Source organism: Rhincodon typus, chromosome 2 (genome assembly GCF_021869965.1).
Source record: "Rhincodon typus isolate 14 chromosome 2, sRhiTyp1.1, whole genome shotgun sequence".
NCBI classification, from domain to species: Eukaryota; Metazoa; Chordata; class Chondrichthyes; order Orectolobiformes; family Rhincodontidae; genus Rhincodon; species Rhincodon typus.
Window position 1 is genome coordinate 2,687,425 of NC_063333.1, and position 24,639 is coordinate 2,712,063.

The window sequence follows — 24,639 nt, forward strand, 5'->3', positions numbered from 1 at the left end:
GTCCCCCCCACTTCCGTTCCCCCTTCAAGTCCCACCGTCCCACCCACTCCATGTCCCGTCAATTTCCCCCCTTTACCCCCCGGCCCTCACTATCCTCTCAAGTCTCCCCTTTACCCCAGACTCTCTGTATCCTATCCTCATCTCCCTTACCGGGCAACACGCCTCGCCGATTCTGAGCACGGACCCGAAGCCTTTCCCCACCCCCTGGTGATCGACGGGATCGCTGTCCAATGGGAACTCAGGAGATCAAGCCCTTACGCATGCTCGGGACACGACCGCGTTCGCAGCCCGGATGTCATCGCACAGCCTTGTGGGGGTTGTAGTTCAGAACGCGGAGGGAGCGCCGCACCACAGGAGGGTCAGTACTGAAGGAATGCCGTATTGTCGGGGGTTGCCAATCTGTCTAATAAGATGCATCTTTGCTTTCTCCTATGTATGTAAGGAACGTTATTTACAGCTTTTGTGCACAACGAGGAAAGCTGGGTGTTGTGAGCTTTAACCACACAGTGAGGCCATTGGCAGACAAACAGCCTGCAGCTGAGGTAGAGAGGAAGGTCCCCTTCACATTAGGGAGGCAGGGCTCATTGATTCACTCCACAGCAAAGTAGGAGCTCCAGCCATCAGATTCTTGCTCCATGGCTGTGTAGAGATCTAGAGGTAATCTCTCCAGTCTCCCAGCCAATTTGGTGCATCAACCAGCAATGTCCATCATTGCTGTTTCTCTAAGTTACGTTTCTAAATTAATGCCAATAGATTTTATGCCAGCAGATTAAGGATCCCTGTTCCCTAAGCTTTGTGCAATTTCTGTGCTTGAATCTTCAGTTACACCTGGGCCAATATTCAAGTTCTGGTTAAAAAAACAACACACGAAAGAACTGCGGATGCTGTAAATCGGGTACAAAAACAAGTTGCTGTAAAAGCTCAGCAGGTCTGGTAGCATCTGTGAAGATAAAACTGAGTTAACATTTCAGGTCCAGTGACCCTTCCTCAAAGTTATTCAAGTTCTGGTCATTGCTTGGTACTTATCCACAGGAGCTTCCTGTGTGCCACTTGGCTGCTGTGATTCCTTTGTTACTGTACCACCCACAAAATAACTTCACTGGCTACAATGTTTTGGTTCTGAAAGGTACTATACAAGTGCAAATCTTTTTCTTCAGTCACTGTTTGGACTTGCATATGCATAATTGCCTAGGCAGGGTATTAGCATCTCAAACTATGATTCCTCTCTCTGTCCTGTGATAGCCCAACCAAAATGGTACCCTCCGGTCTCTGAATGGAGCTTGAGTTTAAACTGTTTTCAGCAGTATGCTATTTAAATAGAGAGAGCACAGAACTCTGAGATACTGAGGGAACTTGGCATCCTGGTGCTTGAATCACATATAGTTAGTCTGTAAGTACAGCAAGTAATTAGGAAGACTAATGGAACGTTGCTGTTTATTGCAAGGGCAATGAAATATAAATGTAAGGATGTTTTGTTGCAGCTGTACAAGGCACTGGTGAGATCACTTGGGTTATGATCAGGGTTTGATCTCTATATCCAAGATCACTTTTGGTCTTCTTTTGGAATACTGCATATAGTTCTGGCCTTCCTTCTATAGGAAGGATGTTGTTAAACTTGAGATGGGCAGAAAAGATTTACAAGGATGTTGCCAGGTTTGGAGGGTTTGAGCTTGGGGGAGAGGTTGAATGGCTGGGGCTATTTTCCCTCAAGTGTCAGAAGTTGAGAGGTTCCTAAAATCATGAGGGGCATCGATTGGGTGAATAGTGAAGGTCTTTTTCACAGGGTAGGGGAGTCCAAAACTAGAGGGTGTAGGTTTAAGATATGAGGGGAAAGATTTAAGGAAGTCCTGAGGGCCAGCTTTTTCATGCAGAGGGTGGTGTGTATATAGAATGAGGTGCTAGAGGAAGTGGTGGAGGCTGGTACAATTACAACACTTAAAAGGCATCTGAATGAATTTATGAATAGGAAGGGTTTAGAGGGATATGGGCCAAATGCTGGCAAATGGGACTAGATCAAATTGAGATATCTGTTGGCGTGGACAAGTTGGATCAAAGAGTCTGTTTCTGTGGGGTATGACTCTATGACTCCTAATTTGAGAAAAAATATAGTTGCTTTGGAGGCAGTTGAATCATATAAGATGTAGGAGTGGAAGTATCCCATTTGGCACAATTAGTCTGCTCTCTTATGCTTACGCTTCTAAACTCTATCAAATACAGGCCCAGAGTCCTCAACAGCTGCTGATATGACCAGCCCTTCATCCTTCTTTCAAGGCCTACACATCTGAGATACAGGGCCTAAAACTGCTCACAATATTCCAAATGCAATCTGACCAGAGCCTTACACAGCCTCAGCAGTACATCCCTGCTCTCTGAGATTGTGGCTAGGAATTATAGAAAGAAATGCTGCACTTTTTAAAACCAAGTCACTGAAACTTGCTGTGTTTGGAGTTTACCCAGCTATGTTGCTCAAGCAATGGGGAAGCTGTTTGTGATAGCCTAGCACCAGGAGCTTTATGCAGAGTGCATTTTGTCCAGCAACAGGTAGCTGATAGGTTTGTGCAGTTGTCATCAATCATGGATGCCATAGATGATAGCCTGACAACAGTTCTATAATCGGTTCCTGGGTCACTGATCAGCTTGTGGGTGTGAATGATACAGTTTGTTTAAAGAAAGGCTTTTGCACTACTGAAAGGGCAAATGGTGTGCTGTCTTCTCTGCAGTAAAAATACTTGAAGTCTGAAGAAAGCCAGCTGTTTTCTCCCACCAGTTGCTGTAAGCTGTTGGCCTTAACCTTTAACTAAGAGACTTGGCAGTTAATGTACCAATCACACTCAGCATTCTGTAAATTTCAGTATGATTCCCTCCCCCACCCACCTTACCCTTCTAAACTCTATCAAATACAGGCCCAGAGTGCTCAACAGCTGCTGATATGACCAGCCCTTCATCCTTCTTGTAAACTTTCTCTGGACTCATTTCAAGGCCAGCACATCTGAGATACAGGGCCTAAAACTGCTCTCAATATTCCAAATGCAATCTGACCAGAGCCTTACACAGTCTTAGCAGTACACCCCTGCTCTTGTATTCTAGCCTTCTCAAGATGAATCCTAACATTGCATTTGCCTTCCTAACTGCCAGATGAAACTGCACATTTAAGAGAATCCTGAGCTAGGATTCCCAAGCCCCTTTGTGCTTCAGATTTCCGAAGCCTTTCTCCATTTATAAAGTAGTCTACACCTCTATTCTTCCGAGCAAAGTGCATAACCTTGCACTTTCCCACATCGTATTCCATCAGCCACTTCTTTGCCCACTCTCCTGTTGCAAAGAAATGAAGGAGCCTGGAAAAAGTGATTGAAGACCAAAGTTCTAACAGGCCAAGAATATCATCATAGTGAACCTAGTGGACTGGTGCCATTGAACTGTGGTTCCCAGCTTTTTGTTCCCCTCCACCTATGAATCCAAGTATAGTGTTAGTCTACATCCATCTGTACATGTAACGGTTTTAAAAGGGGATTAGAGTTTTGACTAGTAGAGCCATATGTTGATATGACATTACAAAAAAACCAAAGAGTTGCAGATGCTGGAAATCAGAAACAAGACAAATGACTGAAAAAAAATACTCAGCAGGTCTGGCAGCATCTGTGGAGAGAAAGCAGAGATAACGTTTGGGCTACAGTTACCCTTCTTCAGAAGTAATTGTAGCTCGTAAAAGGTTGGTATACATGCTGAAGGTGGGGTGGGGGAAGGAGGAAGAGTAAATGATAAATGGAGATGGAGCCCAAAGAGAGAGAGAGAACAACAGGAGGACAGATAAAGGATTGAGTAAAGGTCAATGTGGGAGAATCAGTAGCTGCTAATGGGGTCTGTTAATGGCTAACAATGGTTTGTGGTAGCAGCCCATTCGATGACAAGTTCTGTTGTGTAGGGATTGAGGTAAGGTGGGACATCGGACAAGGTGCTCAGGCCCTAAAATTATTGAATTCGATATTGGGCCCTGAAGGATGCAGCGACCCCAAGTAGAAAATGAGATGCTGTTCTTCCAACCTGTGCTGAGCTGGATCATCCACATAAACACAGTCACTACAACAGCAGGTCAGAGGCTCAGAATCCTGCAGTAACTCACCGCCTGACTCCTCAAAGCCTGTCCACCATCTACAAGGCACAAGTCAGGAGTGTGATGGAATACTCCCCACTTGCCTGGATGGGTGCAGCCCCAGCAACACTCAAGAAGCTTGACACCATCCAGGACAAAGCAGCTGCTTGATTGCATTCACATAAGCATCCACACCCTCCATCACCGACACTTAGTGCACACTGCTGCTACTATCTACAAGGTGCACTGCAGAAGTTCAAAGATCCTTTGACAGCACCTTTCAAACCCACAATCACTTCATGATCTTATGGGTAAGTGTGCCCCTATGGTTGATAGAATTGAAACCTAACATACATGATGGAAAGTGTGCTAACTTTACGTAAACACCAGATCAACTTACTGTGAAAGGAGGAAGTGAAACTAGAGTGTTGACTAGGTAAATGGCTGATACTAACGCTAATCTGACTTCTGTGATTGCAAAAAGGAATAAATTAAGGTTGATAAGAGGAACCATGGACACAGATGTCTTCTATTTACATGACTCTTGGATAGATAAGCTCAGAGCTACAAGTGTCTTGTGTAAGGGCCATGTCACCGAACAGTCTGAAACACTGGGAGAACACATAAAAGAAGACACATCGAAGACATCAACAGTGACAACTTGAGATCAACTATCGCAAAGAGAAGACCCTGAGTTTGGAATTCCGAGAAGACTGACTTGTCAGAGCATTAGTGTTTTCTAGATTCTAGTCAAACAGTTAGATCATTGTCGATTGTGTGCTTACTGAGAACCAAAGAGTTACTAATAAAGAGAAATTATATTGAATTCTATTTTGGCTGGCTGTCCTTTATCTGTCATGAAATTTGAGATCCTAATGAAAAAGGGTTCAACCGCTAGAAGGACAAGGGCAGCAGATACATGGGAACACCACCAACACCTGCAAGTTCCCCTCCAAATTGCTCACCATCCTGACTTGGAAATAAATTGCCGTTCCTTCAGCTTTGCTGGATCAAATCCCTGGAATTCCCTCCCTAAGGGCATTGCGGGTCAATCTACAGCACGTGGACTGCAGTGGATCAAGAAGGCAACTCACCACCACCTTCACAAGGGCAGTTAGGGACAGGTAATAAACGCTGGCCCAGCCAGCGATCTGCACGGTCCAGGAATGAATAAACCAAACAATTTCACCCAGTGGATAACAAGGTGAGAGCTGGGTGAACACAGCAGGCCAAGCAGCATCAGAGGAGCAGGAAAGCTGACGTTTCGGGCCTAGACCCTTCAGAAATGGGGGAGGGGAAGGGGGTTCTGAAATAAATAGGGAGAGAAGGGCAGGTGGATAGAAGATGGATAAAGGAGAAGATAGGTGGAGAGGAGACAGACAGGTCAAAGAGGTGGGAGTGGAGCCAGTAAAGGTGAGTGTAGGTGGGGAGTTAGGGAGGAGATAGGTCAGTCCAGGGAGGACGGACAGGTCAAGGGGGCGGGATGAGGTTAGTAGGTAGGAGATGGGGGTGGGGCTTGAGGTGGGAGGAGGGGATAGGTGGGAGGAAGGACAGGTTAGGGAGGCAGGGACAAGCTGGGCTGGTTTTGGGATGCAGTCAGGGGAGGGGAGATTTTGAAGCTTGTGAAGTCCACATTGATACCATTGGGCTGCAGGGTTCCCAAGCGAAATATGAGATGCTGTTCCTGCAACCTTCGGGTGGCATTGTTGTGGCACTGCAGGAGGCCCAGGATGGACGTGTCGTCTAAGGAATGGGAGGGGGAGTTGAAATGGTTCGCGACTGGGAGGTGCAGTTGTTTAGTGCGAACTGAGCGTAGGTGTTCCACAAAGTGGTCTCCAAGCCACCGCTCGGTTTCCCCGATGTCGAGGAAGCCACATCGGGAATAGTGGATACAGTATACCACATTAGCAGATGTGCAGGTGAACATCTGTTTGATGTGGAAGGTCTTCTTCAGGCCTGGGATGGGAGTGAGGGGGGAGGTGTAGGGGGAGGTGTAGCACTTCCTGCGGTTACAGCGGGAAGTGCCGGGGGTGGTGGGGTTGGAGGGGAGTGTGGAGCGGACAAGGGAGTCACAGAGAGAGTGGTCCCTCCAGAAAGCAGATAAGAGTGGGGAGGGAAAAATGTCTTTGGTAGTAGGGTCAGATTGCAGATGGTGGAAGTGCTGGAGGATGATGCGTTGGATTTGGAGGTTGGTGAGGTGGTATGTGAGGACGAGGGGGATCCTTTTTTGGTTGTTATTGGGGGGGAGGGGATGAGGAATTTACTATCTGTTTGTTGTTTTGAGGGTTTCCGCCTCAATGTGCTTAAAATGAACCTGGATCCATACCTACAAGGCTATGGAGCAGGCAAAGTAAAATTGGACTGGGTGACCAGTTTGTTTAGCCAGCACAGATGTGATGGGCTGAATGGCTATTTCTGCTCCCTAACTGTAATGTAGTCATGATTAACTCATTAGGTTTGTTCCCAAATCCTGATGAAAGGATATTGACCCAAATCATTGTGTGGCTTCTTCCAGCCTTTGAATGACACATGTCCTGGCAAGTCATTATGGGAATACAGGCAGAATGGGGAGAAATGCCTGATTCTCCAAGAAAGTTTTTTGAATTGCAATTGGAAATCTCTCTAGTGAGCAGCAAGAGGTCTATTTGCATATCCCGCCTCATTGATATGCAATTTCTTGTTCTCACATCCACCGGACCAAAATGACAGTTCCCAAGATGAATGTCAGTGTGACTCCAGCTCATTGCCTGCTCCTTCCAGTCTCCAACTTGGACCACAGTTCCCTAGAACTCGAGGCATGTTCCAAAAGCAGTGAACACCCATGAACCCCTTCCATGGACATTGGTATTGTCACTGCCCCTGATGGCACATCGCTGACCCACTTAAAATATGGTTCTAGCTATGCTTTGGAGTGCACCAGTACCTATCATTAGAATGCCATTAACAGGGATAGGCATTGGATTGGACTAGGGTGCATCTTGTTTGCTTTCGTAGCGCTCACTCACTTTGCCTTGTCTTGACCATTTTCACTGTTTTCCCCCTCAGCTAGAGCTTAAAGGATTACAGTAATTCTATCTTGCCCTGCTGTTTAACACTGAGGCAAAGCTAGCCAGCTTGTCATGGGTGTCAGCAGCCCTCAGTAAACATAAATGTGTTGCTGTATATCAATTTCACGCCTGCACCACGTGCCAACAGCTTATGCGGCTAACGCACTGCATATGCAACAAGCAAGCAGCCATGTCTCAGTCTACAGGAAGTATGCCCCAGTCAACGGTGATAGCCTTCAGTCAGGGGGTCTCAGCACGGTGAGTCTAGGGCCTTATTCACGTTCAGTCGAGAGGCTTGGATACGCTCAGGCAGCTGCTTGGGACAGTCAGGGTCAAGCTGTCTGTATCACTTCAGTCCTGGGATTGGGCTATAGCCAATGCAACCACTCTTGGGATTCAGGGTAAGTCTGTTTGGGAGCTGCACATTAGTCACTTAGGGGTCTGGTCAATCATCAGTAATAGCCACCTGGGTGTCTGCCCACTAGGTGTCAAGGGAATGAGGTATAAGGGACCATCTCTAGGGTATGGAAGCTGGGGAATTCAGTTATGGGGATTGGAGACAGTGATGTAGAGGGCTGACAGTTTTGGAGGGGAAAGTTCAATTTATAATGGAGGGGGCAGAGGAAGACTATGGAGCATGTTAAGAGGAAAGGATAATGTGGGAGGGAAAGGGGTAATGCGGTAGGGGCACTCTTGACGATAGCCTGCAACATCAGCAACAAATCCCACAAATGCCTGTGATGCACTATGTATTGTGGCCTGGAAAGAATTCAACCTGGTTGACAAAATAGCAGTTACCTTCCAAGGGCCCATTGTCTGCATGTGATGCAGGAACTGTTCACTTAACACCTAAAACATTGTGTAACTCCAAGGATGACTAGGTTTTGTACCCTCAATCTTGTAAATGTAGCTAAAATAATATTCACTGACACAGCTGATAATCTGCAAATGCATTTCCAAAGGTGTTTCACCCATGCTCCCTGTTATGGATTATAGTTGGTGTATGTTATGGTGCAGGTGTACGTAAGAACATAAGAACTAGGAGCAGGAGTAGGCCATCCGGCCCCTCGAGCCTGCCCCGCCATTTAATAAGATCATGGCTGATCTTTTTGAGACTCAGCTCCACTTACCCGCCCACTCACCATAACCCTTAATTCCTTTACTGTTCAAAAATTTATCTAGCCTTGCCTTAAAAACATTCAGCGAGGTAGCTTCAACTGCTTCACTGGGCAGGGAATTCCACAGATTCACAACCCTTTGGGTGAAGAAGTTCCTCCTGACCTCAGTCCTACATCTGCTTCCCTTTATTTTGAGGCGATGCCCTCTAGTCCTAGTTTCACCTGCTAGCGGAAACAACCTCCCTGCCTCCACTTTATCTATTCCCTTCATAATCTTATATGTTTCTATAAGATCTCCCCTCATTCTTCTGAATTCCAATGAGTATAATCCCAGTCTACTCAGTCTCTCAGTGCATGTTATGTTGGGACAGTTTCCCTTTAAGAAGTGAGTCATCAGCTGGTGCTCATGTTTTTTCCTTTATTCATTAATGGAATGAGGGCATGGCTGGCTAGGCAGCATTTTTTGTCCATCCCTAATTGCCCAGACGGCAGTTGAGTCAAAATCATTGCTGTGGGTCTGGAGTCAAGTGTAGGCCAGATCAGGTAAGGATGGCAGTTTCCTTCCCTAAAGGACATTAGTGACCCAGATGGGTTTTTCCCAACTATCAACAATGGATTCACAGTCATCATTAGATTCTTAATTCCAGATATTATTTAATTCAAATTCCACCATCTGTCATGGCGGGATTTGAACCGAGGTCCCCAGAACATTACTTGGGTCTCTGAATTAACAGTCCGGTAATAATACCACTAGGCTATCGTCTCCCCATCGTTGGCTTGTTCTGACTTGCTTTGAGCTTTACAGAGTGTGTAGCTTTGGAATAAAACCTCCCTGTTTGAGGGTTTCAAAAAATGAGATTTTCTGTTCTTTAGCTCTGACTGGAGCTTAGCAACTGCCCAGTACAGAACAGCCCCTGAGTGCCCTCAGAAAGTCAGCTTCTTCCTTTCCCTCGTACTACGTTTTAGATTTAGACTTTATTGTCATGTGTACTCAGTACAAAAGTACAGGAGTACAATGAAAACTTTTCGATGTTGCCACACATGGTGCCATCTTAGGTACAAGTACCACAGGTACAGAATCTTAAAAACAAGGTAGGAAGAAATAAAGAACAAAGTTAAAAGTTAAACATTACAGGCCTTCTTAGTGTTATGTAGAAAAATAAAGAAATAAAGCTAAAAGTTACAGTCTGCTGGGACCGCACTTGCCACAAGGGTTCGATCTCCTCCATTTTGGCATGCTCTCCCCTCGCAGTCCATTCCAGGAGTCCTGCTTCAGGGCCACTACCTTCACACTACCAGGAGCACCTCCCACCGAGCCTACCACACCAATGCCAAATCTCAATGTGGTCCTGAGATCTGTAGCTGTGGTGGGGGATGAGGAGTCTGCCCCGCAGTGCAGCCTTGGCCTTGGAGCTTTGGTCAAGCGACTCCAGAAGTGTTTGTGTCGAAGGGGCCCAGACGTGCAGAGCGTGTCCTGCCCAGAGGCTGTGCACCTTCCTTGGTTTGAACTCCCAAACAGCTGAGAGGGACAGGCAGAGTGGAGGTGGAGGGCCCTGCCATTTCTGGAGTGTCCTGAGAGGGTGGGGAAAATGTGTTGGCATGTCCTCTGCTGGGTGCCTATTGGTACTGCCCTGTCTCTTTGTGAGAAAGGGGCATCTGGAGTGAGGTCACTCCAGATGTGGCCTCCTCTACATCGGGGAAACCAAGCGGAAGCTTGGAGACCGCTTTGTGGAACACCTACGCTCGGTTCGCAACAAACAACTGCATCTCCCAGTCGCAAACCACTTCAACTCCCCCTCCCACTCCTTGGACGACATGTCGATCCTGGGCCTCCTCCAGTGCCACAACGATGCCACCTGAAGGCTGGAGGAACAGCACCTCATATTCTGCTTGGGAACCCTGCAGCCCAGTGGTCTCAATGTGGACTTCACAAGCTTCAAAATCTCCCCTCCCCCAACCGCATCCCAAAACCAGCCCAGCTTGTCCCCGCCTCCCTAACCTGTTCGTCTTTTCTCCCACCTATCCACTCCTCCCACCTCACTGACCAACCCAACCCCCACTTCCTACCTACTAGCCTCATCACTGCCTCCTGGACCTGTCCGTCTTCCCTCCCACCTATCCGCCCCTCCCTCCCACTGACCAACCTCCATCCCAACTCCCTACCTACACTCACCTTTACTGGCTTCATCCCCGCCTCCTTGACCTGTCCGTCTTCTCTCCACCTATCTGCTCCTCCATCCACCTTCCATCATCGCCTCCCCCATTCCCTATTTATTTCAGAGACCCCTCCCCCTCCCCCATTTCTGAAGAAGGGTCCAGACCCAAAACATCAGCTTTCCTGCTCCTCTGATGCTGTCTGGCCTGCTGTGTTCATCCACCTCTGCACCTTGTTATCTGTAGTTTCCCACTGTTTGCTTATCTACTTTTTTTGAATAAGGATGTCACGTTGGCATGTTTCTAATCCACTGGTACCTTTCCAGAATCCAGGGAATTTCGGAATGTCATAACCAATGCATCCACTATCTTTGCTGCCACCTCCTTTAATCCCGTAGGGTGCAGGCCATCAGGCCCCAGGGACTTATTTTAATCCTATCTGTTTACTTAATACCTTCTCCCTAGTTATAGTAATTTCATCAAGTTTCTCTGTAGTAACTGCAGTTACGGAGTCATACAGCATGGAAACAGACCCTTTGGTCCACACCAACCATGTTCCCAAATTAAACTAGCCTCACGTGAATGCATTTGGCCCATATCCCTCCAAACCTTTCCAAATCATATACCAAATCCAAATGTCTTTTAAATGTTGTAACGGTACCTGCATGCATCACTTTATCTGGCAGTTCACTCCACACATGAACCACTCTGTGTGGGAAAAAAAAAAGTTGTCTGTCATGTTCTTTTTAAATCTTTCTCCCTTCACCCTAAAAACACGCCCCCTAGCTTTGAACTCCCCAACCCAGGGAAAAGACCTTTGTCATTCACCTTATCTATGCCCCTCATGATTTTATAAACCTCTATAAGGTCACAGCTCAATCACCCACGCTCCAACCTATGTTCATAACTCAAACCCTCCATTCCCGGCAATATCCCGGTAAAATTTTTCTGAACCTTCTCCAGTTTAACAATATCCTTCCTATGACAGGGCAATTAGAACTGCCCACAGTACTCAGTTTTTTGGAAGAAATTATTACCCACTGTGAAAACACAGGCAAAATATTTGTTCAGTGCCTCTGTCATTTCTGAGTGTCCCATTGTTACTTTGCCATTTTCGTCCTCTAAAGGCTAGCATTTACTTTCACTATTCTCTTCTTTTTCATATACTTATGGAAGTTTTTGGTATCAGTTTTTGTGTTTTCTGCTAGTTTCCTTTCATAGTTCATCTTAGTTTTCAGTTTTATTTTCTGTTATTAAGTGTCCTTGGACATGATGGCCACACTGTTTAGTTGAAATGACATCATCAACATAAAAATAGGAAACAGAAACTGTTAGTGACGAATGCAGCACTGAAAGGATTATTCCTGAATCCAAATTACTGACTTGTTAGGAGACATGCCAGATATCTAGCAGACTCCAAGGGTGCTGGACCTTGCTGTCCACGGAGCCACCAACCCACCCACAAATGCAGACTAACGTACAATGCCTGACCCAGCAGGCTACAAACAGCAGTGGTGGAGGCCTCTAAAGCTTGAGTCAGTTAGTCTGGTCCTCCAACACACCTGCCTGCAAGATTTGTGTGAAATTGTCAGTAGCCAATACCATGGGGTTACCTCCTGCCAGGGGCTGAGCAGGTGCCTGGCCTCCTGCAATCCTCCGAAAGCCCATGGACTGGGGTGTTTCTTCCTCAACCAACAGCAGAGATGTGGCAGTGATGTGCTGAGCAGCTAGTGGCCCTGACTCTAATCCAGCAAGCATTCTCACCGTGGGGGTCAGTACCTGAGCTGGTCCGGAGGGAGCTTTACTGATGTATCCCCTGAGGCATCTGTGGTTTCTTCCCCCTCGAGGGAGGGAGGAGATGATTTCTAGGGTTGCCGTCTTGATGGAGGCTCCTCCAGAGGATTCTCTGGAGATCCCACCAGCGCTGAGTACAGCACCTCTGGCGAGAGGCAGATTTCGGGGTATTGTGTGAAAACTCTCACCAGAACTCTGAGAGAAACCCTCCGTGGAACTCAGCAGATTTGCAGCTTGGCTGATTTCTGGTAAAATTCATTGCAGTGACGCTGTTCCTCTTCCCCCAGACAGCGACTGACCTCTTGTGTACTTGCAACACTTTTATTCCTGGATACATCTGTGATCAATGGGGATGATTTCTGAATTCTCTGCACTGATAACTGGGATTAGTTCTGGATATTCAGCATTGATAAAAAATTGGATACAAAACTGGCTTGACAATAGGAAACAGAGGATGGTGGTAGAGGTAACAAGGTGTAGAGCTGGATGAACACAGCAGGCCAGGCAGCATCAGAGGAGCAGGAAAGCTAACGTTTCAGGTCTGGACCCTTCTAGAGGTTGTTTTTCAGATTGCAGGCCTATGATCAGCAGTGTCCCTCAAGGATCGGTGCTGGTCCACTGTTGTTTGTCATGTGTATAAATAATTTGGATGAGAATATAAGAGGCATAGTCAGTAAATTTTCCGAAGGCACCAAAATTGGTGAAGAAGGCTATCTATGTCATGAAATCGCAGATGGGAGTTTAATTCAGATAAATACAAAGTGTTGATTTTTGATTAGACAAACCAGGGCAGGACTTACAAAGGCAATGCTAGGGCCCTAGGGAGTGTTGTTAAACAGAGGGACCTTGGGGCGCAGATACAGAGATCCTTGAAAGTGGTGTCACAGGTAGACAGGGTGGTGATGAAAGCGTTTGGCACGCTTGCCTTCATTGGTCAGAGCATCGAGTATAGAAGTTGGGACGTCATATTACAGTTATGAGACCACACTGGAGTACTGCGTACAATTCTGGTCACTGTGCTATAGGAAGGATGTTTTTAAACTGGAAAGGGTGCAAAAAGATTTGAGGATGTTACCAAGACTGGAAGGTTTGAGTTATAAGGAAAGGCTGGGACACTTACACTTTTTCGCTGGAGCGTAGGAGGCTGAGTGGGTGACCTTAGAGAGGTTTTTTAAATCGTGAGGGGCATGGATAAGGTGAATAGCCAAGGTCTTTTCCCCAGGGTAGGGGAGTCCAAAATGAGAGGGCGTGGGTTCAAGGTGAGAGGGGAAAAGCTTTAAAAGAGATCTGAGGGGCAACTTTTTCACATAGAGGGTGGTGCGAATATGGAACAAGCTGCCAGAAGATATGGTAAAGGTGGATACAATGACAACATTTAAAACACATTTGAACAGTTACATGGATAAGAAAGGTTTAAAGGGATTTGGGCCAAATGCAGGCAAATGGGACTAGTTCAGTTTAGGAAAGCTGGACTAGATGGCCTGTTTCTGTGCTGGAAACCTCTACGCTCATTGAGATTATTCCCTGATAATGGAGATTTTTCCTCTCCAGTCAATAAATGGGATTATTCCCTAATGTTCAGTTCTGCTTTTCTCTCTCTGACACTTTCTGTTTCCTATTTTCTTCTCAATGTTTCATCCTCGATCATATGATTTCTAGTAAACGGTGTGATGTCATCTCCTGCATCGCAGTCTGCTCAGGCTGGGTCCTAGTGCCTTCAGCTCAGAGTTTGCCAGAGTCAGTTCTGCTAATACTCACTGTAGCTTTTTGCAGCAGCTTCTAGGCCACACAGTTTGACTCATGCAGGAGGCTGAATCTGTTCACCTTTAATTTCAGGTGAACCTCATTCCTTCAAACAGTACCTCCACATTCTACAACCCGCTGACTAAATGCTACTGTCACCCCAATCAGGTTTAAAGTTCCATTAAATTCTGCATCACTTACATACAGCATAGTTCTACCCTCTCCTCATTAAACACTCCCAGGACAAATACGGCATGCGATTAGATACAGAATAAAGGTCCCTGTACATTGTCCCCATCACACATTCCCAAGTGTTGTGAAGTTGCGTAAAGTACTTGTGGACTGGGAGGCAGGAAGTTAGAATTGATGTTTGTAAAATGCTATGGGTGGGGGGGAAGCATTGTGTGGTCCCTTTAAAAGATGATGTGCATTTTCTGTGCATAGAGATTTAAAATGGAGGACTGTGAGCTGCAGCTTGAAAGTTTGTGAGTACACAGAGAGCACCCGAATTGGAACATATGTATTGAAAGGTCGTGCAGTTAGCAGGCCAAGCAGCAGTTTTTACCAAGACAACAAACTTTTGAGTTTAGCCAGTCACTGTGATCTAGGCACTTAGATACCAAAAACCAATTAAATTTAAATCAGATTGTTTCGACAACACAGGACCAATCCTATTGTAAGAAATATTCATGTGTCATCGAGGAGAATAAAAAGAAGGGGACAATTATACAAACCCCAGAGCTAGCTAGTATTCACCAAAACTGGTTGGACATATAACCTAGCTGCAATTTTGAGAGACTAAATTCTATTTTTTTAAATATAAGTGGGACTTGTATTTTATTGGAACAGCACGCTATTAGAATCTTAATTTATCCAGGAATAGTTAGAAGTTAGGAGTGATTTACTTGGCTTGTTAATAGTTTAGTTAATTTGTTCACTGCTAGAGTTGGATAAATAAACTATTACTTATTGATTTTAAAGTGAGTGTCAGGGATTTATTTTAGTTAACCACTAGAAGTTGCTGAAAGGAAGGCTATACCACTTGTAACGCCCCTGTTACAGATTATAGGGCCAGGTGCTCCCCTTTGGGTGTTTCAGTTTTAGTTCTCAGGGAGGGTGTCAACCTCCGCTTTATAACACAGGATAAGCACAGCTCATGGTTAGATACAGAGTAAATCCCTCTCTATTCTTTTGAACTAAAAGTAAAATTCCCTTGACACTGTCCCCATTAAGCACTCCCAGAACAAAGACAGCACATGGTAGGTACAGAATAAATCACCCTCTACGTCCAACCATTGAAACATTTCTAAGCAGCACTGACAAATATACTTCATTAGGAGTTGTGGAAATATGTAATCAGAGAGCACGGGAGGGCATTTGGCTCATCGGGCTTATGCCAGCTCTTTATATGTAGTCCCTAATTAATACTGCTTCTCGGCTCTTTGCCTTATTCCTTCAAATTTCTCCCCTTCCAGGAGCAAATTACTGAAGATGCAGGAATCTTTACTGAAAATAAAAAACAAACTGGGAATCACAGCGGGTCAGGCAGCATTGATGGAAAGAGAGCAAGCCAACGGTTCGACTCCTAGATGGCTCTGCATCAGACATGCAACGTTAGCTTGCTCTCTCTCCACGGACGCTGCCTGACCCGCAATGTTTTTCAGCATTTTTCCGCTTCCAGTATCTCTCCAAATTCTTTTGGAAAATCATTTTTGTACATTTCCAGGCCTTAAAAATTGCAATGAAGAGGATAGGTTAGAGTTGTTTTCCTCAGTCTAGGGTAGGCCAAGGGGTGACTTACTGGAAGATAATGAAAATGGATGGGGAAAGTAAGTTTCCCTTAAGTGGAGATCATAACTAACAAGGGTGCAGGTTTATAGTGACTGGTAGAAGGATTAGCGGTGACAGAAGGAAAATTGTTTTTCCAGAGGGTGGTGGCTGAATGGAATTTGCTGCTCAGTTTGGTGGCTGAGGCAGAAAATTTCAACTCACTTAAAAGGAGCCAGGATCTGCACCTGAAGCACTGTAACCTGCAAGTGTACAGATATGATGGGCTGAATGGCCTCTTTGTGTGCTGTATATAATGTTCCTCCATTTTCTATAGATGTGTTTCACTCGGCGCATTCCAGATCACCGTAACTTGCTGTGAAAATAAAGAAAAACACAATCTCCTCACCTCCCTTTCTGATTATTTTGCCAACTATCTAAAAAGCCTGTGCTTGTTGGCTGCTGACACTCCGGCCCCTAGGGAGAAATGTATTGCCAAAACAAAAGGGAAGTACTGAGATGAGAAGGTGGCTACAGAGAGAGAGAGAGATGTAAAGAATCTGATAATTCTGCAAAAAGCGCAAATGTTTGCTGATTGGTGCAGAAGGCTTTAGGACCCAGCAGCAAGAAGCAGGGCGTATTTAAACTATGCTTAAGCAGCCCAAAGTTTCTGTTGTTAGAACACACCATCAGGTAAGCAGCTTTATCAAGGTCACTATTGTCTGACTTCCTCTTACCCTGGCTATCGTTTCTGCTGCAAAAAATAGATTTTGAAAGGGCTCGCTTGGTTGTGATATGGTTTGAGATTGTATGCTTTAATTCTGAGATATACAAGCGTCTGAGGGGCATTGACAGGGTAGATAGGAAGAGATTTCTTTCCCCCTTTAGTCGAGGGGTCAGTAACTAGGGGGCATACATTTAGGGTAAGAGGCAGGAATTTTAGAGAGGATTTGATGAAAAAATGCTTTCACCCAGAGGTAACAAGAAAATGAAGAAGGGTCCAGACCCGAAACGTCAGCTTTCCTGCTCCTCTGATGCTGCTTGGCCTGCTGTGTTCCTCCAGCTCCACACTATGTTGTCTCAGACTCCAGCATCGGCAGTTCCTACTATCTCTTTCACCCAGAGGGTTGTGGATATTTGAAACTCACTACCTGAAAGGAAGATAGAGGCAAGAATCCTGAAGACATTTAAGAATTATTTAGATGATTACTTGTGTTATAAAGCTGAGATCCATCACCCTGCCCCTGGGTAACTAAAACCGAAACACCCAGAGAGGTTCATCTTGCCCTATAACCTGTTAAAAGATGTGTGAAAGTAGTATAACCTGCCTCTCACCCCCCAATCTGTTATAAAAAGGGACTAAATTAAATAAACTCCTGACACTCACTCTATAATCAACAAGTAACAATTTCTTTATCTAACAGTGAACAAATTAACTGAACTATTAACAAGCAAACAATTACCCTCTAACTACCAACTATTCCCAAATTAAACAAGATTCTAATGGTATGCTGTTCCATATTTACAAGTCCCAATTATATAAACCAAAATATTGAAAAAAATTAGAACTTAGTCTCTCGAAATTACAGCACAGTTATGTCTTCCAGAATGCTCTGTGCCTTCACGACTGGCAGGTGATCAACAATGTTCTCCCTGTGAGTTCTTCCACCTGGAACATTAATTAAGAGTTCCACAGTACCTTTTATTAATTAGATGATGCTTTCTGTAAGACCTGAGAGAAGTGATCTCTTATCAGATGGCAATTGGTTCTGTCCTGATTTTCCAAATGCCCTCACCTTTTATACCCTTGATGACATATCAATTTCTTACAATAAGATTGGACCTATGTTGTCGAAACAATCAGATTTTAATTTAATTGGTTTTTGGTATCTAAGGGCCTGGTTTAAATCAATTGGCTAAATTCAAATTTGTTGTCTTGATAACAAAACAAAACTGTGGTTTGGCCTGCAAACCATCCAGCCTTTGATACAAATATTTCAATTTAGGTGCTGTCTGTACCTGCAAACCCACAAGCTACCCCCAGATATTTTTTTAAAACCTCCAAGCCTAGGAAAAGCACATCATCTTTTAAAGAGACCACACACTGGTTTCCCCCCCCCGAAACCCCTCCGCCGCCTATCATTTTATAAACATCAATATTTTACAAACTCCAAATTCTAACGTCCTGCCGTCCAATCCACAAGTATTTTACCCAACATTGCACGCCATTGCAAATATGGCTACAGGCCAAGTGCTGCAAAATGGGACGAGAGTAGAGAAGTGCTTGATGATCAGTACGGATATGATGGGCTGAAGGGCCTCTTTTCTGCACTGTAAATTTCTATGAACTTAGCACGAGAGAAATGCAGGTTATCTGAATTCTCACTCTATTGTTTTACTCGTCTTCCCCATTTTCAGTTTTGCCTTTCTCTACCTCTCCATGACCCATCTGCTACATATTTCAGGATCTGCCATAGTCATACTTTCAGTGACAACACTGATGCTCACTCTGGGAGTGGTCAGAGTTCAGAAGTGAATTGGTGTGACCAGGAATGCACCATCTGAAGGGAGGGAAGCAGGTTCAGTGGAAGCTTTCAAAAGGGGATTGGATGACTACTTGTAACATAAGTAGGAGCAGGAGGAGGAGTAGATCATTTGGCCTTCAAACCTCTGCCATTCAATATGATGATCATCCAGCTCAGTCCCCTGTTTCCACCTTCTCCCCATAACCTTTGATCCCTTTTTCCCGAAGAACTATATCTAACTCCTTCTTAAAAACATTCATTGTTTGGGTTCAAACATTTTCTGTAGCAGAGAATTCCACACGCTCCGGGTGAAGAAATCTCTTCTTCAGGGAAGGAGAAACAAAAATGACAGTGAAAGATCAGGGCAGTGGCATTAATTGGTTTTATAGCTTTTCTAAAAAAAAAATCATGGGATGTGGGAGTCACTGGTTAGGCCGGCATTAAGGGCCCACCCCTAATTGCCTAAGAACTGAGTGCCTTGTTTGCCCATTTGAGAGGGCAGTTAAGAGTCAGTCACATCACTGAGGGTCACATGTAGGCAGACCAGGTAAGAATGGCAGCTTTCCTTTCCCAAAGGTGATCAGTGAACTGGATCGTTGTCATGGTCACTATCACTGACCCTAACGTCCACTTTTTGTTGGTTGAATTTAAACTCCACCAGCTGCCATGGTAAAGAGCTGAGAATTGTACAACTGTATAAGAAAAAGTCACAGTCATAGAGATTTTATAACGTGGAAAGAGGCTTTTCTGTCCATCGTACCTGTGCTGGTCATCATACCATCTATTCTAATCCCATTTATAGCATTTCAAGTTATCATCTAAATACTACTTAAATGTCTTGAGGAATCCTGCGTCTATACCGTCTTAGGCAGAGAGTCCCAGATTCCCACAATATTTTCCTCAAATTCCCTCCAAATCCCTGCTCCTTTCCTTAAGAGTGGGCCTTGAGTTAGTCTTCATTACCAGGGGAGGTGGCTCTGCTACTGTTTATCTCTGTAAGCTCCTCCAGCTGCTATAACCCTCCCTATCTCTCTAAGATCTTACATCCCTCCCTATCTCGATTAAGCTTTCCCAGCCGCTACACCCCTCCCTTTCACTGTCATCTCCTTCAGCCCCTACATCCCTCACTATCTCCGTAACCTCCTCCAGTCCCTACACCCCTCCCTATTTCTGTAACCTCCTCCAGCTTTGCATCACTCCAAAACACCTGGACTCCTCCTTCTGACCTCTTGAGCAGTCCCACTTTTTAATTGCTCTATCGTTGAAAGCCTCGCCTTCAGGTGTGGTCCGAAACTCTGGAATTCCTTCCCTAAACCTTGCAGCCTCTCTATTTCCTGCTTTAAGATTCCGCTTAAAACCTAATGAGGTAATGATTCATTACTATAGCATTCAAAAATAAAACTCACAGCAACTTCCTTTGTCAATATACCAAAAGAGTGTGTTTGTTTTTTAAATCTTAATTTCTAACTAATTTAATGTCATTCCTTTTTGTGTTGTTCATCTTGCGTCTGTCTCTGTCCTGCAGTTTTCCCGCTGATAACTTGTGTGTTGCAATAGAGGCAAGAACTTTAGGATTTGTTGCAGTGTTGCAAGTTTGAGAATTTGGCTCACTCAAAAATATTCCTGACAGCCAGCATTTCTAGATTTTGGATTTCCAGACTGGAGCACTTTCTGCCCCGTGGTTCAATGTCACATATTGTTCGGTGATGCTTCTGTTCGATGATGCATCTTTCGATGTTTAACTTTGCTAAAAGATGGGATATAGAAGTTCGTTTCTGCTGTAAAACCCAGGTTCTACATTTACAGGTCCTCCTGCCTGAAAGGGTGGCTTATTTGAATGCTCGATTGTAGGCCCCTTTCAAAATAGTGTCTGTTCCATTGCCAGTATTAAAGTTGCTGTAGACCCAGAGGGTTGTGCTCTCATTAGAGAGACAACCTGTGATGGTTTAAACTGAGGGTCAACTTGCCTCAGGCAAGGGACAAGGTTAAGAAGGAGAGTTCTTCATAGTCACCTCAGCCAGTGTGGGAATTTAACCTTAACTGTTGACATCAGTCTGCACTACAAACCAACCATCCAGCCAACTGAGCCAACATATTAACAAGATTATTAGGGTACATGAAACACTCTCATTTGAAAAGGCAGAACCAGTGTGAATTGAGGTGACCTTACAGAGGTTTATAAATTCATGACTGGCATGGCTAGGGTAAATAGCCAAGTCTTTTTCCTAGGGTGGGGAGTTCAAAAATAGAAGGCATAGGTTTAAGGTGAGAGGGGGAAGATTTAGAAAGGACCTGAGGGGCACTGTTTTCACGCAGAGGGTGGTGCATGTACTGAACGAGCTGCCAGAGGAAGTGGTGGAGGCGGGTATGATTACAACATTTAAAAGTGTAACTAAATTGGGTTACGTGCTTATGGATTAGGCGGCAAGAATGCTAGGGAGGAAAAGCAGTGCATGGTCTCTTTAAAAGATGATGTGCTTTTTCTATGCTTAGAGATTCAAAAAAATTGTCTGTGGGCAGCAGCTTGTGGGTTTGCAGGTGCACAGGGTATTTATATCATCTGTAACATTTGTATCAAAAAGCTATATAGTTAGCAGGCCAAGCAGCAGTTTTATTTTGTTATCAAGACAACAAGTTTTGAATTTAGCCAATTAATTTGAACCAGGCACCTAGATACCAAAATCCAATTAAATTTAAGTTTGATGGTTTTGACAACATGGGACCAATCCTGTTGTAATAAATATTGATATGTCATCAAGGGTATAAAAGAAGGGGCAGTCAGGCAAAGACAAGAGAGCTCACTGCCATTTGCTAGTGATAACAGCGCTCAGGTCTTATACAAAGCACCATCTATTCACAATGATACCACAGCACTCTTAGCTAAGATTCCTGACACAAGAATTCACAGAGAAAGCATTCCTTACACAATAATTCACAGAGAAAGCATTCCTGACAAAAGATTCAATGGAGAAGGCACAGAACATTCAGGAAGACGTAACCTGGCTGTAATTTCAAGAGATTAAATATTTTTTATTAAGTGCAACTTGTATTTATTAGAACAGCATACCATTAGAATCTTGTTTTTTTTGGGAGTAGATAGTAGTTAAAAGGGGCTTAGTTGCTTTGTTAATAATTTAGTTAATTATTTCACTGTTAGAGTCAGATAAATAAATTATTATTCGTTGATTGTAAAGTGAGTGTCGGGGTTATTTTATTTAACCGCTAGAAGTTGCGGAAAGGCAGGTCACACCACTTTTAAAGTGTGGCGCTTCCCTTTGGGTGATTCAGTGTTAGTTCTCAAAGGGGGGTCAACTTCCGCTTTATAACAAAGGCATCTGGATGGGTATATGAGTAGGAAGGGTTTAAAGGGATATGGGCTAAATGCTGGCAAATGGGACTAGTTCAGATTGGGATGTCTGATCGGCATGGAGGAGTTGGACCAAAGGATCTGTTTCCATGGTGTATGACTCTATGACTCCATACACAATTTCCCCACCTTTCACGTTCTTTTTGGGAATACAAGATTAGCTTAGTCCAGGAACAGGTCGGGATCAGGAATTGTTATAGAAAAGAATTTGAGGCCCAGTTTTAATTTGATTTTCTCTGCTGAAGTCCATAATCTCTTGTTTCTTTTTATTTACGAGCAATGCTGGACTGAGCACAGGTGTGTGAAACTTAGTCAGGAAGTATGACAGACAAGGGTAGGGGGATACAGAATGGCCTATAGTTATGAGCCCACAGCTGCGATTCTCACATGGAGCCTAAATCCATGACAGACGAACTTAAGCAAATGAGCAGCAAGGCCAGTGAAGTGTGTTCAGATGGTAAAGAAGGCATTAGGCGTAAAAAGATATAAAGTTACATAACCGCTCAGGATGTGGTGAGGCAGCATGTTTTATTGAGGTAGTTGAAATGACTGATCTTTACAGCTGAGGAGAAACTTCAACAAGAATGCATTGACTTTAAAATGCAGCAATATCTGAAAAATGAAAGAATGTTCTACAGAGACAGCTTTAATGGACAGTTTCCATAAATTGGCCAAACTGCCGCACAGCATTCCATAGAAACTAGAAACTGGGTCTTTTTTTAAAGAAGTCCTCGACACTAAATCAAAGCCACATAATGAAATCCATAGAGTCATGGCGTCACACAGCACGGAAACAGACCCTTTGGTACAACCAGTCCATGCTGAATATAATCCCAAACTAAACGAGTCCCATCTGCCTGCTCCTGGCCCCTCCAAACCTTTCCTTTTCATGTATTTATCCAAATGTCTTTTAAACATTGTAATTGTACCTACATCCACCGCTTCCTCAGGATGTTCATTCCACATGTGAACCACCCTCTGTGTAAAACAAAATTGCCCCTCATGTCTTTTAAATCTTTCTCCTCTCTCCATAAAAATGTGCCCCCCCAGGGTTGAAATCCCCCACCCTAAGGAAAAGACAACTACTATCAACTCGATCGATACTCCTCATTATTTTGTAAACTTCATCAAACTTTTTAAAAATTCATTCATGGGTTATCGGTGTAACTGGCTGGGCCCAGCATTTATTGCCCATCCCTAATTGCCTTTGAGAAGGTGATGGTGAGCTGCCTTCTTGAACCACTGCAGTCCATGTGCTGTATGTTGACCCACAATGCTATTAGGGAGGGAATTTCAGGATTTCAAAACATGCAGCACTGAAGGAACTGTGATATATTTCCAAGTCAGGATTATAAAAGGCTTGGAGGGGAATTTGCAGGTGGTAGTGTTCCAATGTATCTGCTGCCCTTGTCTTTCTAGATGGTCGTGGTACTCGGTTTGGAACATGCTGTTGAAGGAGTCTTGGTGAATTTCTGCAATGCATTTTGTGGATGCTACACACTGCTGTTACTGAGTATCAGTTGTGGGAGTGAATATTTTGACCAAGTGGTGCCAACGTAGTGGTCTGCTTTATCCCTGGATGATGTCGAGCTTCTTGAGTGTTGTTGGAGCTGCACCCATCCAGGCAAGTGGGGAGTATTCCATCACACTCCTGACTTGCATCTCAGAGATGGCAGGCGGGTTTTGTGGAGTCAGGAGGTGTGTTATTCCTGCAGGATTCTAACCTCTGACCTGCTTCTACTATAGCCACTGTATTTATATAGCTAGTCCTGTTCAGTTTCTGGTCAATGGTAACCTATGGGATGTTGATAATAGGGCATTCAGTGATTGCAATTCCATTGAATGTTAGGGAATGGTGGTTAGATTGTCTCTTGTTGAAAATAGTCATTGCCTGGCATTTGTATGATATGAATGCTGCTTAGTACTTGTCAGCCCAAACGTGGACCTTGTCCAGGTCTTGCTGAATTTAGGCAGAAACTGTTTCAGTATCTGAGGAATTGCAAATGGTGCTGAATATTCTACAGTCATCATCAATAAGTCCCCACTTTGGACCTGATGATGGAGGGAAGGTCATTGATGAATTATTTTGTGTCAACTATGGTATTGCTGTGAGTTGCTGCAATAAATTAATGAGCTGCTTGAAATCCAGAGACCCAGCTAATGTCTGGGGACCCGGGTTTGAATCCTACCATGGCAGATGATGGAATTTGAATTCAATAATAATCTGGAAGTAAGCGTCTAACCGTGACCATGAAACCGTTGTCGAGCATCAGAAAAGCCCATCTGGTGCACCAGTGTCCTTTAGGGAAGGAAATTGCAGTCCTTACCTGGTCTGTCCTACATGTGACTTCAGACCTACAGCAATGTGGTTGAGTCTTAACTACCCTCTGGGCAATTAAGGATGGGCAATAAATGCTGGCACAGCTGGCGATGCCCACATCTGTGATTGAATAATAATAAAAAAAATTGAGGAATGGTTTTGCAGTAATTGTCATGGTTTTTGAAAACTTTAAAACATATGCATTTATCAGTGGCAGCAGTTAAAAATAAGAGGAGCACCCATTTAAGACAAAGATGAGGATAATTTTGTTTTTCCAATCAAATAAAGGGACGATGGTTTAAGACTGAGAGGAGAAGGAATGTTTTCTGACAGGGGGTTGAGATTTTGAAACTCCTTGCCACAGAGGGCTGTGGGGACAGTGTCCTTGTGTATATTTAAGGCTGAGATATATTTTTGGTCAGTCGGTAAATCAAAGTTTATGAGGAAAGTGATTGTGAGGAATGTTGGATCAGTTATGATCCTGTTGAACATAAGAACAGGAATAGTCCATCCAGTCCCACGAGCCTGTTCCACAGATCAATAAGATCATGGCTGATCTGTGGCCGAACTCCATATATCTGCGATAGTAGGAACTGCAGATGCTGGAGAATCTGAGATAACAAGGTGTAGAGATGGATGAACACAGCAGGCCAAGCAGCATCAGAGGAGCAGGAAGGCTGACGTTTCGGGCCTAGACCCTTCTTCAGAAATTTC

At 44.4% G+C, this 24,639-nt stretch overlaps 1 protein-coding gene across 1 annotated transcript in view; it reads left to right on the forward strand.

The window, feature by feature from the left end:
* Nucleotides 1-266: 266 nt before the first annotated feature.
* The window catches only part of LOC109925660 (NFX1-type zinc finger-containing protein 1-like), a 68,797-nt gene continuing 44,424 nt past the window's right edge, over nt 267-24,639 (forward strand). The window contains exon 1 of the mRNA XM_048617633.1: nt 267-358. The gene's annotated coding sequence lies outside the window, so the exon portion shown is untranslated. The remainder of the gene's footprint in view (nt 359-24,639) is intronic.